Source organism: Etheostoma cragini, chromosome 13 (assembly GCF_013103735.1).
Source record: "Etheostoma cragini isolate CJK2018 chromosome 13, CSU_Ecrag_1.0, whole genome shotgun sequence".
In the NCBI taxonomy this organism is placed as follows: Eukaryota; Metazoa; Chordata; class Actinopteri; order Perciformes; family Percidae; genus Etheostoma; species Etheostoma cragini.
This window is the reverse complement of record NC_048419.1, coordinates 17,600,168-17,618,138: the sequence shown is the minus strand read 5'-3', so window position 1 is coordinate 17,618,138 and position 17,971 is coordinate 17,600,168. Positions and strand designations below refer to the sequence as shown.

The 17,971-nt window shown below is 41.3% G+C and overlaps 1 long non-coding RNA gene across 1 annotated transcript; it reads left to right on the top strand.

The window, feature by feature from the left end:
• The first annotated feature begins 4,637 nt into the window (after positions 1-4,637).
• Positions 4,638-17,614, top strand: LOC117955820. Its single transcript, XR_004659135.1, has 3 exons — positions 4,638-4,747; positions 7,091-7,096; positions 17,603-17,614. It is a non-coding gene; the product is annotated as an uncharacterized LOC117955820 (long non-coding RNA).
• Positions 17,615-17,971: the final 357 nt, after the last annotated feature.

Below are 17,971 nucleotides of genomic sequence, written 5' to 3'. Positions count from 1 at the left end.
TGGCTCTTCACTATAGGGCCTTTTTTTTTTTTTTTTTTTATACATGTTACAGTTCTCACTAAAATGAATCATCTTAGCTTCAGAAGCTGAATCATGGTATAGTTAGTCATGGTAATCAGCTAATGATTATATCCTGACAGCTCATTGTAATCTACAAATAATGTTTTTCAGCATCAGATGAGTTTTGTCACATGTTACTGTATGCACTCATATACATGGTATATATATGTAAACGAGAAATCTGGTTACGTAACGCAATAATATTTTATAATCAATTTATTATATGTCATTATCATATGTGTACATGCTTTTTATACATGAATAAAAGAGTTCTGTAACTTATTGGCCAACTTATCAAGTTAAAAGACTGAGTTAGCCCAATGTTAACTTCAGTTGTCCCATTTAGAGTTTACCAAGCCTTTATGGCTGATTGACTTTGCCTTGCTTTATAAAAACTATTTTAAACTAATGCACTTTACACAGATATATTGAAAATATGAAATATACTCCTCACAAATTGATTTTCTGAGGCTACCATAGCACCAATACTCTCACCACTAAGCAACACTATAGTGGCCCAAAGAACTCATTTGTTGTTGTTTTTTAACTAGGTCTGCAAGGTAAAGCATGTGCATAATTGAGCCGGCAATGTGACAATCTGGACCTCACCTCTCCTTTTCTCCACCCCTCCCTTTATCACCACATCATCATTTCCTAAATTGATCCCTACATCCTGTATATTGAGCCTTGGATTAGCCAGGTAAACACAGAAAAGTGTGTGTGTGTGTGTGTTAAACCAGAGGGGGAAGAGGAGTCTTTGATCAGGCTAATGAGCTGCCAGTCCTCCCCCTAGGGCCTGCTGGTTGGCTGGGGGTGTATGGACACCTGAAACAACATGGAGACCATGCATAGCCTCCAGTGGCACACACACACACCCTCGTCACTGCAGCACACCCGCATCCTGCCACCATTATTCTTTGCCTACCACCCCCTGCTAGTCGTCACTATCCATATGTCAGTCACACCCTTACTTCACTTCCAATCTCCTCTGCAGCTCCCCCCCGATTTAACAGTAGCCTATCCTTTCACAATGGTCACACCAACCACCTACTGTCTTGCCCCCTACCTATCCTCTATACTGTCACTCACGCACACTTCCACCTTCACTCACCATCCCCCGTTCGCCTTCATCTACTGTTCTTTCTTTAATGAAGCTTGTGTGTAAATGCTTCTTGAAGGCATTTGACTTTTTTTCTCTCTTTTTAGCTTGTTGCTATACATACTATATGTCACATATATGCAAACACTTAGAGTGGCACACAACTCATTTTCTCCTGTCCATTTAGTCACAGGCATTAAACTGAAACGTTTGCCCTGCTTTTTCTCAGGTTTGTTTGTTTTTCTTTCACTTTTGCCACAATGTTTTAATTTTGGCATTTCAATTCTGCTTTAATTACTTTGGCTAACATTTAGGGGATTTTGACTTTACCATCACCAGTGATTACATTTGTCACCACAATGTACATCATTGTTTTACTTCTATATGAACGCAATTTTTTGGAGTAAGAATTTGGGTCCTGGGCCCTCATCTCCGCTCCCCCAAAAGTCCCTGCTCCTGGGCTGGTACTTTTTTATCGGCCAGGAAGTAATAAGATAGATTTGCTGAAGCTTTGAGTGATCAAACATGAATTTGCAGACCATCGGCAATAAAGCACTAGTTAATACTATTAGATTTTTAGATGGACATTTTGTTTAATGTAATTGATTTTTACATAAAATTTGTAGCAGATTTCATGACTAGACTAAAAGCAAGATGAGATGTGTCATATCTGTTATTGGCGTAAGTTTCACAGTTATAGAGATAAAAAAGCCTTGACTAATTCCTGCGGATACTTCCTGACACTTTGTTTAGCTCAAAATCTGTCCTGCAATCACTGCTTTTATTGTTCCTCTCGAAGGAAGTTAACAGCTCCTCACACACACACACACACACACATACACACACACACACACACACACACACACAGATAAATCACACTTCCTCACCCCTGCTGACCCCTCAACCCCGATGTGTGTCACTCAAGGTGGTGACAGTCAGAGATGGCGCTGCCGACACGAGGGCACTCAAGCGATAAGCATTTGTCTTTGCTTGTTTCTCTTCTGTGTCTGTGTCTTTCTCTTGCTCTCTCTTCCTCTGTGGCCTTTGCAGCCTGTTGCCATGTGACCCATTGACCCATGACTTGATAGCTCTCCGACAGCTATCAAAGTACTTTCTTATTTCTCAATGACAGCTACAGGACAATATATGACTTTGATATTTAACAAGGACATACGTTAAAAACAAAGAGCAGCTGGGTGTTCTGATTTCATATGGCACTGCTGTTTAAAGGTATAACCTAGAATTTATTTGACCATCTAAAGTTGGTTCACGCTCCTTTCCATGCATTTGTTGTTATACAGCTAAGGAATGTTCTCACCCTCATTTGTAACTCAAATTACAGGTCTATAATGATAAGGAGGAGAAAGTTAATATTAAGGTTCAAAAGTCTTGAACCCTCAGTTCAGTGCATCGCTTGGCTTCTTCAAATAAAGCAACATTTCCTGAATTTACTTTACCTTACTCCCCTTACCGTCTGCAAGCCATCTTACAATAACTACGAAGTTGACATTTTCACAGCCCACATCTCTACAAAACGCTTATCTGCATGATTTCAAAAGCTCCTTACCACAGATGTCTCTGTGGTATATTTAGCCCTCTGGTGTGGCAACACTTTCAGCTGTCTGCAACTGACACAGGAAACCAAAAAAATAAGTTTCCGAGGTGAGGGAAATGGAAACAAATCATTGGCACACTATGTTCGTGAGCCAGATTTTTTCATGTAATATGGTGTCACAGCGTGTTCAGATGCTCTGAGATTAACGTCTTAAAAAAAGGCTGGCAGAAAGGTGCCATTTGACTCAAGTGTCCAAAGTAAGATATGTCCTATGAATGAAATTGTAGTGAATCTGCTGATGGTCTGGATTGCGTGATACTTCTAGAATGTTGGACCAAACATCATGCCAACTGAGATCTATACTCAGGCCTTGGCAATCACATGCCCAGATCCTCTCAATAGGATGGGCAGAGTGGCCAGACATCACTTAGAGCTGATAAAGCCTAGATACCATCATACAGTTTTTAGGGCACACAGAAAATAACTGCCGGATAGGATGGATGCCAAGGGATGCAGTACGCCTTGAGTGCTGATCTTAATTGAAGGTAAAAGGAAAAAAGAGGAATGTGGTAGATTGAATACGTTCTGCAAGTCAGAAAAGGGCAATAAGCCAACCTCGCTAAAAATGTCTTTTAGACAATGAAGTCCCCTTTGCTCCCATCGTGGGGCTGTTATCTGCTTCCCCCCAATCAGGAGTGCTGAATTATTGAATATAGGGGGCAAAGTGTGCCAGTTACAAGCTATATGGCAGTTTTTTTAGCCAGTCTCCAAGCCTCGATAAGATGTGAGATAATGGGGCCAACATGTTTGTTAGAAACATTGGAAAAAGAACATCAAGGAATGACCAATGCTCTGTCATAGCACTTTCTAACGCCAGCAGACAGACAAACCTGGACTAAACCAAGTGAGAAGGGGCCTCAACACTGAGGAGCAGCATAATAGTTACGGTTAATAATCCAGTTTAAGCAGGTGAAGACCTCAATGCTTAAATAACTGCATAATAATAGGGATGTTAGCAGGGATGATTGAACTGTGGGCAGTCATTTAATTTGGTTTCTAGCTGGTGTTTTGCCCACATTAAATAAGACGATAACTGATCTGTGAGTGATGTAGTTTTTAGTTTTCTTTGATCCTGTTACTAGCTGTGTTTCCATCCACACGTTTTTATCCAAAGTAAGCAATATTGAATGAAAAATGCCTTATGGAAACACTAAAATTCATTGGAATTTCATGAATATCGACTCAAAGGAAATACATTCGGTCTCATCGGATTTTATCTTGATCGATATACGGCTTATGCGATACCCGCCACAAAACGAAGAAGAACTTTTAGTTAATTTCCGCCCAGTATTTCCGCTCTGTTTGCACACATGGCACGTGTCAAAAAAGACAGATGTAAGTGGACGAACAAGGAGACAAGAGAAAAACTCTTTGCAAATGTTTGCTTGAATGTTGAGCGATTCAGTGCAAAAATGAATGGAAACACCTTAAATTTCCAAAATCAATTGGATATACCAAATTGATCGCAAAACAGCATGTAACATCATTTCACACAGGTTGTTATTCACTTTAAAGTGTTGCATGGAGACACACTTTCACCAGCTTTATTTGCATGAGTTTTTTTACTGAACTTCAAATAATTCGATTCACAAGTGGATGGAAACTTAGCTACTGTCATGGACTCCATACACTGTCTAAGAGTTGGCGCCTTGGACATTTTTCATTATATCTTTCATAATTCAAACAGTGCTTGGCTGGAAGTTTTCCTTTTTTGGTTTTCTTTTACTGCTGCTAGCACATTTGCTGCTCATGTTCTGGCCATGGTCCTGAAGCAACAATGCTGTTGTCAATGTACAAAGGATATGTGACATGTGTGATTGCTGCCAAACTGGATTGCTGTACCAGTGCAAATATATTGTTAAAATCAACAGTTTTTTGTCTATATTGTTGTGTAATTTGTTGCTTGAGCATGTTGTAGACAGTACCGCCATTGCCATTGTAATGCAGTATGTTGGAAGGTAAAATCGTTGTTTGTTCTTATTGCTAGTTCAACGTTTTTTTGAAAATGGCCCATTCACTTTTGCACTGGCCCACCCAAAATACTATTTCTGCCTACGCCACTGGGTAGAATACCGGAGTAGGAACCATAGAAAACAACTATTTGGCAAAGTTGGTCCAGGAGCTTTGCCTCTAGCCGCCATCTCCGTCCAGCCGATCATGTGACTCTGCATTGTACAGCACATGTTAAAGACGTAATATTATTGTCCTGGAAAAGCACATATGTTTGTTTTAATTTAGATTCTTATAGTTTCCTTCATTTCACTCCACAGCTGAATTATTACTCATCTCACTTGGACAATTCTTGTGTGTGTGTGTGTGTGTGTGTGTCTGTGTGTTGTCTTAGTGTGCACTCAGGATGTTTTCACAACCCTCACTTTTGACGGGGTGATTTACATCCTCTTAGACCTTCTAAGGAGACACACAGACAAAAGCCTCACCAACACACACACTCCACAGACCAAAGAGCGGAAGACATGCTCAGCAAGAAAACAGGTTGATGATCAAACCGGTTTAACAGAGGCCTTATGATGTTTGTATAGAGATCTTGTCCTAGAAATCTGTTTCACATACTCAAGACTGACAGCACTTCCGCTGAACTCTGAATGTGAGGGTGATGGATATTTCAGAAGTTTGTGGGTCCTGTCACACAAACATACCGGTACTGCGTATTTAAAAAATGATTTCCTGGCACAGGAATATTTTGCTTTCATAGCACAGCAATACATTTAGAAAGCACCTCGACTTTTTTTTTTTTCTTGAGCTGGAAAGGCTATTGCTTAGTGTTAACCGCTGATGAAGTTTGATATACTTTCATTTTCCTCCAGTTTCATCAGAATCGGAATCAGAAATACTTTATTGATCCCCAAAGGGAAATTCCGTGTTACAGTTGCACAAGTATAAAAATATCACAGTAGAAATTTAAACAAAGAAATATAAGGAGTGTGGATATGTATGGTATTTACATAGTTAAAGGAATTTTTATGATACAGCATTTACATAATTAAGGAGTTGTAATGTTGAAGAGTAATAATTGATAAATAGTAGCAGCAGAGTGTTACACAAATTTTAATCCAGTGTTATTGCAAAAAACAGATAACATTTCAAACTCGCTAGGTCTCTGTGTATCAGAAACTTAGAGGGAGGAGTTATAAAGTTTGATGGCCACAGGCATGAATGACTTCCTGTGGCGCTCTGTAGTGCATTTTGGGGAAATTAGTCTTGCACTGAAAGTGCTCCTGTGTATTAGAAGCACGCCATGGAGTGGGAGGGAGACATTGTCCAAGATGACATGTAGTTTGGAAAGCATCCTCCTCTCTGACACCTCCGACAGAGTCCAGTCATAATTTCTGTTAGAAAACCGTGGGCATAAATTATGCAGATAGTAAATAGCTAGTGGCCTTTCTGGCCTGTCATCTCATTTTCATGTTGTAACAATTAGCCAGTTGTCAAGTGCTGATGTGAATTTGAGTCCGCTTTCAAGAGCATGTGGGGAGCTTGACATGTTTTATTTTTTATAGAATTGATGATAACTGAGTAAAAATGAATTATAAGGGTTTTAAACACAAAGTATATCAAAGCACCATCAAGTTGAAAATCTCTTAATGACAGAATTGAACAGTTTTTAAAATGTGTCCAAAATCAGAGATGTTTATTTTATTGTTAAGGAGGTGAAAAAGTATGCATGGTCTGAACTTCTCTCTCAAGCTCTCTTTGTCCGTGTTTCACACAACTATTTGTGGCACGTTTTAGTGTGCGCTAATGAGTGCAACACTATGAATGCCTGCAAGAAGAAAGTTTCAATCAATTGGTTTGCTTCAAACATCTAGCTTCTACAGTAAGTCGCTCCTTTGCAGTCATCCATTAGTATGCTCACCCAGCCATGCTGTTGCAGATTTTGGGGTTTGGACCATGCTTCTCTGCCTGCATGTTAGAAAACGTGCACTGGTTTCATGCTGTGTCTACATGCATGTTTGTATTCACATTACTCCTGCTCCCCAACAGCCGCTCTCTGTATTACCCCTTTCTCCCCCTGTTGTTCTCCTGCCCAGGTGAAAGGGATCCTGGGAACAGCCAGGTTCCAGCTTCCCAAAAGCCTCTCAGTGCTCGCGGCTCACAATGGAACAAAGATTGTCTTAGTGTTGGGATGCTTATGGGAAACCCAACCCAGACTGTAATGGCCACAGTTTGACAACAGGGGACCAACAGGAGAATATGGAAGTCAGGAGGTTGGGATACATCTGCTGTATAAGCCTTGGAGATTAGGTTTTTACACCCGGGTGTTTTAGTAACCTACAGAAATAGAAAGTCTGTCACAGTTTTTTGTCATAGTCGATAACCCAAAGGTGCTGGCTGTCTAAATTAGGCATACAGTGAATTAGGGTTAGAGTATGGAATCTGTTAGGGAAACAGATCCCATGCTTTTCAACAGAAGCCTTTAGAGCAATCAGTTGTAGCCACTAGAATTCAAAATGAGTCAGTGCAGTGTGTTACTGTTTGTCCGTTCTGGACAAATTGATCTGCGTAAGTTTGGTAATGACTTAACCCGTGTTAGTTTGCAGCGCCTTGGGGCATGCGTGAGATACAGTTGTTTTGTTCTGAAATGTGGAGTTTCGGTTTTCTGAAAGTAAAGTAAGCAGCACGCTTAAACAGCTCGTCCAGTGTCTTATTAAACACCGCAATTTGGCAACAAGGATGGCTCAATTTTCTCTCCCTCCTCCGCCTCCTTTCCTTGCACTTTCCAGTGAGCCGACAATACTGTGGAATCGCTGGCACCAGTCTTTTCAAATGTACCTTCAAACTATAGGATTAGCCAACGTGAGTGCAGCTCAGAAAACGGCATTTCTGAGGCGCTGTTTGGGAGTCTAGGGACAGCATGTACTGGAGACGCTAACCAGCAACGGGACAAATACGGACTATGCAGGGACAGAGAAACTTTTGAAGGATCAGTTTGCTGCCCCACGGAGTGCTTTATTGAGCTGGTTTGTGGAGCAGTCTGTGTGAACTTCCGCACAGTAAACAAAGAAGTTATTGCTGACAGATATCCACTGCCCACGTCTAAGGAGCTTACGGCACAATATCACGGCTCCCACCATCTTCATAGAGCATGACCTCAGTGCTGGCCGGCATACCAGGAGTGGTGATCTACCTCGATGATGTGGTGGTACATGGTGCTACTGGACATGACGGGCTACTATATGAAGTTCATGCCTTAATATTCGGCCATAAAGGCCCCAATGCGCCAGCTGCTCCGGAGGGAGGAACCATGGGTCTGGTCTCTGGAATGCGCTGAGGCAGTACAAACTCTCAAAGCTCAACTCACCTCACCTCCAGTGTTGGCACATTTCAAACATAACCAGTCACACCCTGGTCACCTGTGAAGCTTTGGCCACGGCGATAGGCTGGACTGTCACAAGTACAAAACGGTACGGAGAGGCCTGTTGCATTCGCCTCCCGGGCTCTGAACCAAACAAGGATACCGTCATGCAGCTAAAACAGTTAAGTTTAGGCCCCAAAACCAAGTTAAGAAAAAAGATTGTGGTTTGGATTAAGAGATTTCCGCGGAATGAACAAACATTTCCTGGGTGAAACTATTTTTTTTCTGAACTTCGCTCACCGGCTCAAAAGCACTGCATTTTCCATTGAATATTGAAGTGCATATTTTAGTGTTTGGCATGTCTGGCACCATGTCATTGGTATTGCAAAGGGGATTTAATTATTGCATGTTTTGCTTTGTTGTGCATGATTAAAAAAGACAATAAGATAAGCCATGCACGCCAGCGCCCTTTTCTTAATGCCTTAATGTCTTTAGCCAGAATCTCAATTTTATGTATTCAATCCTTATTAATTCCCCAAAAATGTGCAAAGGCACCAAATCTGACAGTCTCCCTGTCAATCATGGGGTCTGTCTAACTGTCTGTCTCTCCGTCCGTCTGTGTGGGTGTGGCCATGCCTGTCTGAAGTTTCTGAAGCCAAGAACGGAGCATTGTACAAAGTGACAACCCCATCAAAGAGACCAGGCCTGCATAAAAGAACGTTTTATGACTCTGCCCTTCAAAAGAACAGTTTGAGGACTTCAAAGCACACACGGGGAGAGGCAAGCTGTGGATGGAAAGTTTAGCGCAAAACTAAGAGTGAGACAGACAGTATGAGAGAGAGAGTGAGAGAGAGAGAGAGAGAGAGAGATAAAAGGTGAAAAGAGAAAAACCCTCAAAAGCCATTTGATATATTTCATCAAAGACCAATACTAACCTGCCTCATTTTGCATTTTCCAGCTTGATGCTAAATCTTCAACATGAGGTTGTCATTCTCTCCATGGCAGAGGAACATCAAGCTCAGCCGTGGTGTTTGATCGATCCCACCAGTTTGCACGTGTGTTTTTAGGGCACACACCTTACAGCCACATGCTGGGGATTTTCTTCAGAAGACAGGAAATGTCATTTTGTGATTTAGTGAGGTATTGATGGATGGTTAAAATAGGAATAATAGTCGATGCTGATGTACTGCCCTTTTGTAAACCTATCCGCTGTAGTGCAAAGATGTAAAGCCTCAGCTGGATTTTCGGTCACCAAGGCAGACACCTTCTATGTTTTTAATTGATGTTTGCAAATCAAAGCTGTCCAGTTGCATTTTCTTTCCAAAATTCTTTCAATCCTCCAAAAATCCCCATTATGGCCAAACTCAGTTTTGTCAGAGTTGTATTTTCATGCCAGGCAGCACCCAGTAATGCAGGATCAGTTGCATTATTATCTCATTTTAGGACTAAAGTCTTCATATTCTTCTCAGATATGCAGTTCAAAACAGCAAGCGCAAGATCAAACATACAAGATGTTTTCGTTTGTAAGCCTTTCATAAAAATCTGAGTTCCATCAAATGTCTTGTGTGTCACCAAAAGAAATAACCCTGATTTATTTTCAGCACATCACAAACGTTTAGCTTCTCTGCACACAAAACGTCCAAGCTTGTTTTCTTTTTTATATCAAGCTAGTTATTTGTACATCTTTTATTTGCTCATTTGTTTTTGAGTCCAACCCTCTGGCTACCATCATGGTCACCTTTAACCACAGCTGCTGTGTTTTCTTCTCTTAGTAGTTTACTGGTGGTGAAAGACATGTAGTATTACACAGTTCTAACGACAGAATCCATCAAGAACGAGCTGATGAAAGCGAAACTAAAACACAATGAAACAAAGACAGAGAGAGATTGGAGACAGACGGCAGATAACAGCTCATTCATTATTCATTATAGAGAAAAACATTGCCTTCCTTATTGAATCACAATGTTAAACCCAGATGGTCACTTTCCCCAGATGATTTTAACAGTGACCACAGGGCTGTAATGGAATAACTTATACTGATTTGCACATGTTAGGTCAAACATCCAAGTAAACATGAATAAATGTGAAATGAAAGTGCTCTTACTGAGATCTTATTTCAGTTTATAAGTCCCAGAAAACTGTAAAACTTCTACAGGACACATCTATGCAGGCAGTGGATATTTTCCTAATGTGTGTGTGTGTGTGTGTGTGTGTGTGTGTGTGTGTGTGTGTGTGTGTGTGTGAGATAAGGTGTTGTACTGGGGATGGTGTGATTAAAGGTGGAGGTGGCAACCCTACCCTCACCTCCCTAACTAATCCCTCAGTAACAAAGGCCTGTTTCTCTGCTCTGCTGGACTCTGAGCCCTACCGGACTCTGCCTCGGCCTCCTGGCTCAAAAACCTGCTGTTAACAATTTCCCTATTTCTGCTTTAAATGTTGCTTTGCTCTGAGAGGGAAGAAATGGTGGGGTGATGGGGGTTAGACAGATGGGGAGAGAGGCATAGAGGCCATAAAGGTACTGTTTTGTCCGACAGGGACAAGGGAGCAATTAAACGAAAGAGGGAGGAAGGAAGGAAGGAAGAAAGAAAAGGGAAGAAAGAAAGAAAGGAAGGAAGGACGGAAGGAAGGAAGGAAGGAACGGAGATTCAGGGACGGGGTGCATGGGTGGAAGAGGAGGAGAAAGAGGAGGAGGAGAGGGTCTCATGGGGATTAGCTGGCCAGCTGCTTCCTCTGGGACCAGACATAAGAGACACTTTTATTCTGACAGGAAGAGGGACTGCAGAGAGAAGTGAAGACGAGTAACCACAGAAGGACAAACCTTCAAAAAAGCAGAGGTAGAATAACAGAAGGACAAATGCAATAAAAGAAGAACAGGACTAAAGGAACTACAGCAAAAAACAAAGAGTAAACCACCTTACCCGTGCAAAAGTTATAATTCTGTATTCTGAATGGAACCCAGAAGCATGACACCGAGCTAGGCAATGCAACAATAAAGTTCAGTTTACTTGGTCAGACAGGTAACGGTCAGTTACCAGGAAATCAGTCAATCAAGCAAATAAATCAAAACCTGGCTTACACAATGGTAAATTAGAAAAATGTTTATTCTACAAAGAGGTGAGTCAAACCAGCAGAGACAGCTAATGCTCTCTGTACAAATCACCAAAACATGTGTGAATTTCCCAAACAACTGTACCAGTCACAAGTCAAAGATCCAGTATGAGTACTCACCACAGAGAACAGAAGAGAAAAGCTCAATGCAAACTACCACACTAACACATTTTTACAATTCTCAGACTTGCAACTATCAAAAGCCTCATTTAAATGCAAAATATGACGAGCCCCCATTTTGTAATGAACCAGCTCAAATTCACAACAAAAGAAGAGGCATCACACATAGTTAAGTGTAGAATTAAAACCCAATTATTTAACACAAATGCACAGAGTGGGAGGGTCGTCCCACTTTTTACATCATTGTTGTAACTATAATACTACATTATGTCAAACAACCTGAACTATCCCTTTAAACTGTATTTGCACAAATCATTTAGCTATACGCTTTACATGTAAGGTACATGGCAGAGAAATGTGTCCCTGTGGACCACAGAAACAGTGTGAGTGCAGTTGTGGTCACTTTACAATGAATGAGACATGATTGATATCTTCATCAGCTCAATGAGGCAGCTCAGATTTGTCTACTGCCACTCATGTGGCCCAAGACATGTAGCCACCCGACAGGAAATATTAACACAGTCTCAGGAAGCATTGTCAAAAACGGATCCAAATTTTAAAACCCATGTAGAGGAGCTTGCAGGGCCAGAGAGAGAAAGAGGACTCAGAGAGATTTTCCTTTCTGCTTTCTCCTCTGCCTTCTTTCTCCATATGGCAGCCATTTGTCTGGAGGAGGTCTGTCAGACATAAATAATAGGTTATGAAAAAAGAGTAGGAGGGATGGGGACGCTTGCTTTCTTCCTGAGGGACGGGATCTCTAGAGGCCTGGTGTCCTTCATGGCAAAACGGGGAGAAGGCAAGACGGAGGAAGAGAGAGATGGATTGAAGGAGAGATTGAAGGAGAGAGAAAGAGAGGGAGGAAGTACAGACCCCTAGCAAGTAAAGTGGTCAGTGTGTTCTCTGGAGAACCAAAGAGAACTCTGCTTTTCATGTTAAATCCAAACTCATTTAAAAAATGGTATGGTTTTTCCTTTAATGCAACTGTCTTGAGCGATGGCCTCCATGACATTGCAATTGTTGCTTTAAAAAAAAAGAGGAAGTTTGATGAATTGCCTGGTCAGGACTGGAAGACGGCAGGCCAGGAGGAAGAGAAAGTGAAGGAAAGACAGAGAGGTGAAGGGTGTTTTGTGAAAGGGACATGGAGTGCAATGCAAAGAACATTAAGGCCTTCTCAAGTTTGTGCGCGCTGATTTTCATCTGAAACCAATTAGTTCCAAACCACAAAGACAACACCGAGCCTAGTTTTTAAAAACATCATCTCTCGCTTTCCCCATCTTCCCCCTCCCTCCCTTCCATCCGTTCATGTGTCAGGCTCTGCAGCTCTCTGCTCGGTCTAGACTCCTGTGTGTGCATGCATGCAAGCGTGTGTGTATGTGTGTGTGTGTGTGTCTGTGTGTGTGTGTGTGTGTGCGTGCGTATGTATGTGTGTGTGTGTGTGTGTGTGTGTGTGTGTGTGTGTGCGTGCAAGGGCATGTACTTAAAGGCATCGTGATTAACATTCGCCCCAATTCGCTGAGGGACACGCATTCTAAGCCCTTCCTTCCTGCTCCAAGTGGAATTCTCATTAGCTGACAACTACTTTTCAAGAGACTGCTGCATTCCTCTGCTGGATACCAGGGGCCTTTAAGGACTCAAGAACAGGCACGCACGCACGCACACACGCACATGTATAATGTATGCACTTGTTTACATTTGTTTATAATTCTGCCTTCCTCAGCTACAGAAAGAGAGCACTTTTTCTTATTAGAGTCTCAAAGTTTAAGTGTTAGCATTGAAACCAAAAGCTCTCCAGCTTCTCTCACTCACTTCCCAGGACTACATTTGGCTGCCAAGCAGACCAGGTGGAGAGAGAGAGAGAAGGTCTGTTATTAAGTGGGGGCAGACAGAGGAGAGACAGGGACACCTGGTGCTCAGTTTTGTCATCATCATCACACATCATTTGGTTTCATCTGATTTTGAACTTTAACTGTATAAGATATCGACTACATTCTGAGGAACCTGAACATTTATAATGCCCTTGGGGGCGTGAAACCTGTCAATGCAAAAAAGAGGAAGAAAGAAAAGTGAGTTGGGTCTTTAGCCAGCTATGTCTGGCCAAAGTGTAAATGTGCAAAAGGTGCTCAATGAGAGATTAGTCAACAAATGACCATCTGTCTTATATTCTTCTGGCTCTGCATATGTAAACTCACCTTCTTTGCTCTACCATCTGCCTTATTGCTTACAGTCTGTATGGGCAGTTTTGTTTTACAACATTGAATTCTCCAACAAACCCGAGGGTTTATCTCGCGCTCAAAATGCACCACACACTCAATACTTCATGTCAACATATGGGGCTATTAATTTATAATGTGTAATGCAGAGGGGCCAGTGGAGGTTTTGTTTCTTCAGACAAGTAACTTACTAACTAAACAAAAAAATCAAAAGCAGAAGCAGTAGTCGGTCAGTTAGTCAATCCACCACTTTGGTTAAGGCTGAAATATCTCAACAGCTATTGGATGGATTGCCATGAACATTTGTACAGACATTAATCTGCCCCTCTTCCCACTGAATGTTTTCCTAATATCATGTCAACACAGTTTTCAAAGCTTAAAAATACTACAAAATATTTGTATTGTTGAAAAAAGTGTGCATGTTTCACATGATATGTATCTGCACACCCTTATCTCTCTATCATCTCTTCAAGGTAGGTGAAAAGTAAATCTAGTCTGTGATATTCTTGTTTGTATCTGTGCTTGTAAAGTCAGAGTTTGCCTCTGTGATACTTGTTGTCTACCTGTAGGACTGATGAAGGCCAGTAGCTCTGTTATAGGCCAGTTGCCACCCACTTAGCTCTCATTCAGTCATTTATCTGGCTCCATCCCCTCTCCAGGAACACTTCCCCTCAGCCTGTAAAATGATCACCGGATGGCTACTTGATTTCCCTCTCTTTTTCTCTGTCGACTCTCTTTTCCTTTCTTCCTCTCATCTCCTCTCATTTTCACTTTCTCAACCTCTTTACTTCTCTCCAGCTCACCCACCCCGACATATAACCTTAATTCTTTCAGTCCTCCTCTTTTCCTTTCTCCTCCTCCATCATTTTGCCTTTCTTCTGTTGCTCTTTCCTCCCTAAAATGGATGCTGTTCCCCTGGGACTGGTCAGCAGAGAGCAGGGGAATGAGGAGGCACTTACTGTAGAGCCAGTGCCGGTGCCTAAATGCTAATGCTCCTGTAAAAGAAAGCTGTTAATGAATAGAGGGATTAGATGTTAGCAGTTAATGATGATAAGGGAGGACCTGTTGGTTGTTGTAATCAACTGAATAACATACGTGTCATAATACTATTTATTTAATTATGTTTAAAAAAAAAGACCTTTTACACGTTTGCTATTATTCTTGTCATTTTCATTTTAACCTATTTTATCCCTTTGACTTACCTGTGACCCATTTTTGTCTTTGGTCTGTTTATTCGAATGCCTTACTATTTATTCTCAGTCAAGATGGCAATGAGTTTTCACCATTTACAGTTTAGTGTTCCTTGGGCTCTGTGTATGTCTGAGGGCCACTTCATAAAAATTCCTGAAAACCAATAACCTAAGCATTAATCTTGTGCTGGTTTATCTGGACTGGAACCTTACTCAGCATACCTGAGTGCCTAATAGAACTACCAAGTGATACCCAAAGAAGCCACAGGCCTGCAGCTGTGATTGGCCCAGCTGTAAAGAGTGCCGGAATTGTTGCATTTTCTCTCATCAAGTAAATCATTAATGGAAGCCGGTTTCTGGTTTTTGCCAACACCCAGGCAGTGGTTTATTAAAAGAAGTGCACCTCACATAATTTATGTTCTAAACTTACAACACAAGTTTCTTTTTAATTATTAAGCTTGTGTAGCCTGGAAATCCAGACCCAAATATGAAAGATTAAGGGTCTGGCATCCAGTAATGAAAGTCGCCCATCTCGAGGGGCTGCACCAAGCGTATTTGCATTTTTCTTGTTGATGAAACTTCAAGGAGACCTTTTGCCCCAAACTCCATGCTGATCCTCAGAACATACAATCAGCCAGCTCTGCACCAATCCTGGGGCCCAGTGCCCTTGTTGTTGCGTGATCAGACAGGCTCAGGGGCCCCCGGTCGCACTGGCTGATTCCACTCCTTTTCAATGGGGTCTTCCGCTGTTATAGTCCCAGCCATGGCCCTGAATTCACACACACACACACACGCAGTCCTTATCCATCCACCTGCACAAGCACACACACAGACATCAAGGGTGGTAGAGGCTGGAGCAAGGGGGAATGGGTAAGTTGGGGATAGCCCGACCGGAGGCACGCTTCTAGAGTTGTGGATGAGGCAGAAAAGCCATTATGCATTGTTATGGTTGGCTGATCGCTGCCTTTCAGCTGCTGAGCTGCACACAAAAGCGTCAGGCAGAAGCTAAAATCATGGATCTCCTTTCCACACACTCCCTCCAGAGCGTATCGGACTTCATGTGATCACAAATGCATGTTGGGAGGTGTGTGTGTGTGTGTGTGGAAGCCAGTCCTTGTTCAGTTTACAGTGAATGATTCCCCTCCTGCCCCACACAGCCCTGAAGGCCAATGGCCAACCTTGTGTATGTGTGTTTGTGTGTGTGTGTGTGTGTGTGTGTGTGTGTGTGTGTGTGTGTGTGTGTGTGTGTGTTAATGAGTGTATTTATATGTATGACTGTTGTTGAGTGTGTGAAAAAGAAAGAGACCACAAGAAAGGAGGACTGTAAATTTATTTTTTCATCTTTGAAATTGCAGATGAGCATTTCATGAATGGGATCATTTTCATTGACAAATGTTCATGGGAGTTGTTGTGCTAAAGGTATGAGTATGATCATAAGGCGTTACCAGGGAAACAAAGCTATATTTAGTAAAACACAAACACATAAATGCATGCAAGAGTTTGAATACAAACTCCAACACAAACATGACAAAGGAACTACATCCTGTTGAAGGAAATGTTTCACTGCCTTGCTCCCAGTAGTAAGTTACATTTTGATGCTGAATACGGGCAGCACAGCAGGGAGTGAAGATGATGAAACACACTCATCAGTGATGCTTAGCTCACTGCTAAATGATTGTATTACCAGGAGGAAGACATTTGGGTCAGAGAAATGTACAAAATGTGTGATGATTTGTGGGCAAATCCTCAAAATATGTTACTATTTGTCTTTTTATAAACAACCAGCCCTAATATATTGTGTTTGAAGATGTTGTCCTTGATTGCTAACATAGTACAATGACAGTGGCACATTGGCTGTTGTTATGTCATTGGCTTTTGGTGACATTGACAGGAGTTACAGCCTTGCATCTATACATAGAGCTGGAGGTATTTATAGACCAATGCCACACTGTGGTGCCTGAATGCTGCTGTTTTTTACTAAGTGGATGACATGACTCAGTCAATATGAGAACTGACATTAGTAGGATTATATCTCAGTGATGGCCTCACCTCATAGTGTCTAAACGTGATAGCGGTTTCAGTTATTTTTTTCAGTTTTGAATTATATAAACCTGTTAATTTAATTAAAACAGTAACTTCCTGTTGATCTTTCTTTGTGTTCTTTGTGTCTTGTTCTTTGGCATATTTACAGTTGTATATATCTTGCTGTTGATCTTACTGCAAGTGTGTGATTCAGAAAACTTTAAGATTCGATTCAGTATCGATTTTTGATTTTAAAAAATTCTCAGTATGTAAATGTAGTTATTATGTTGTATATTGTTTTGTTTGTTGTTTGTTATTTTAACGTCCTGTTATGATGTTGTGTGTGATGTCTGTAAGCTACTGTGACCTTGAATTTCCCCCTGGAGATCAATAAATACTCGATCTATCTATCCATCTATTGTGTTATTGCTGTAGACATACAATAAAAAAAATTTAAAAATTGAATCGCGATTCAACCCTAGCACTTACCCAGAGCAACTGCATCCTGTCAATCTGACAGGCCACAAATTTCCTTGCTGGCTGTCGCAGAATCAAATCTTTTAGCAGCACTATTAAGACCTTTTAATAGGTTGCCTCTGTATGCCATAGGTCACCCTGATCCCAGGGTGCATTTTCAAAGAGGAATACTTCTTTCATTTCATGTTCTAATTGGGCCATCACTGGAGAAAAGTCTGTCTGTGGCCAATAGTCAAAGTCAAACAAAGGCAACACATGTAAAGAAAAGATTTACCAAGAACATGTCTGATGACACCTGCACCCATTGTTTGCCATCATTAGTTGATGTCAACTTGTTGGGATTGGCCACTGTGCCAGTTCCCAAATCCTATTTATCCAGAAAAGTAGCAGTTTGTTTGTATGCATAACTCGATTGATAATCTTTTTATCAGTATTTTCTTGATTCTGATATTCACCAGAATAAAACCATTCATTTTTGCACAAGACAGTTGCAAAGGTTAGCCATCCAACACCAAACGACTTGCTGATCTAATTCTTTTCTCCAAATCAACAGTTTTATGGTGTTTGTAAAATTAATCTACATGTTTTAAATGCTTGTTTCATGTCACATCCTGTGTGGAAAGTTTTCTAATAGGAAAAAGTAACTGAGTTGTGTGTGTGTAATTGACAAACAATGGTGGTTCCTCCTCCAGCATGAAGATAGATTTGTGTATATTTCCGATGATTCACCTGCTTAGTTTGCACGACGATGCACAA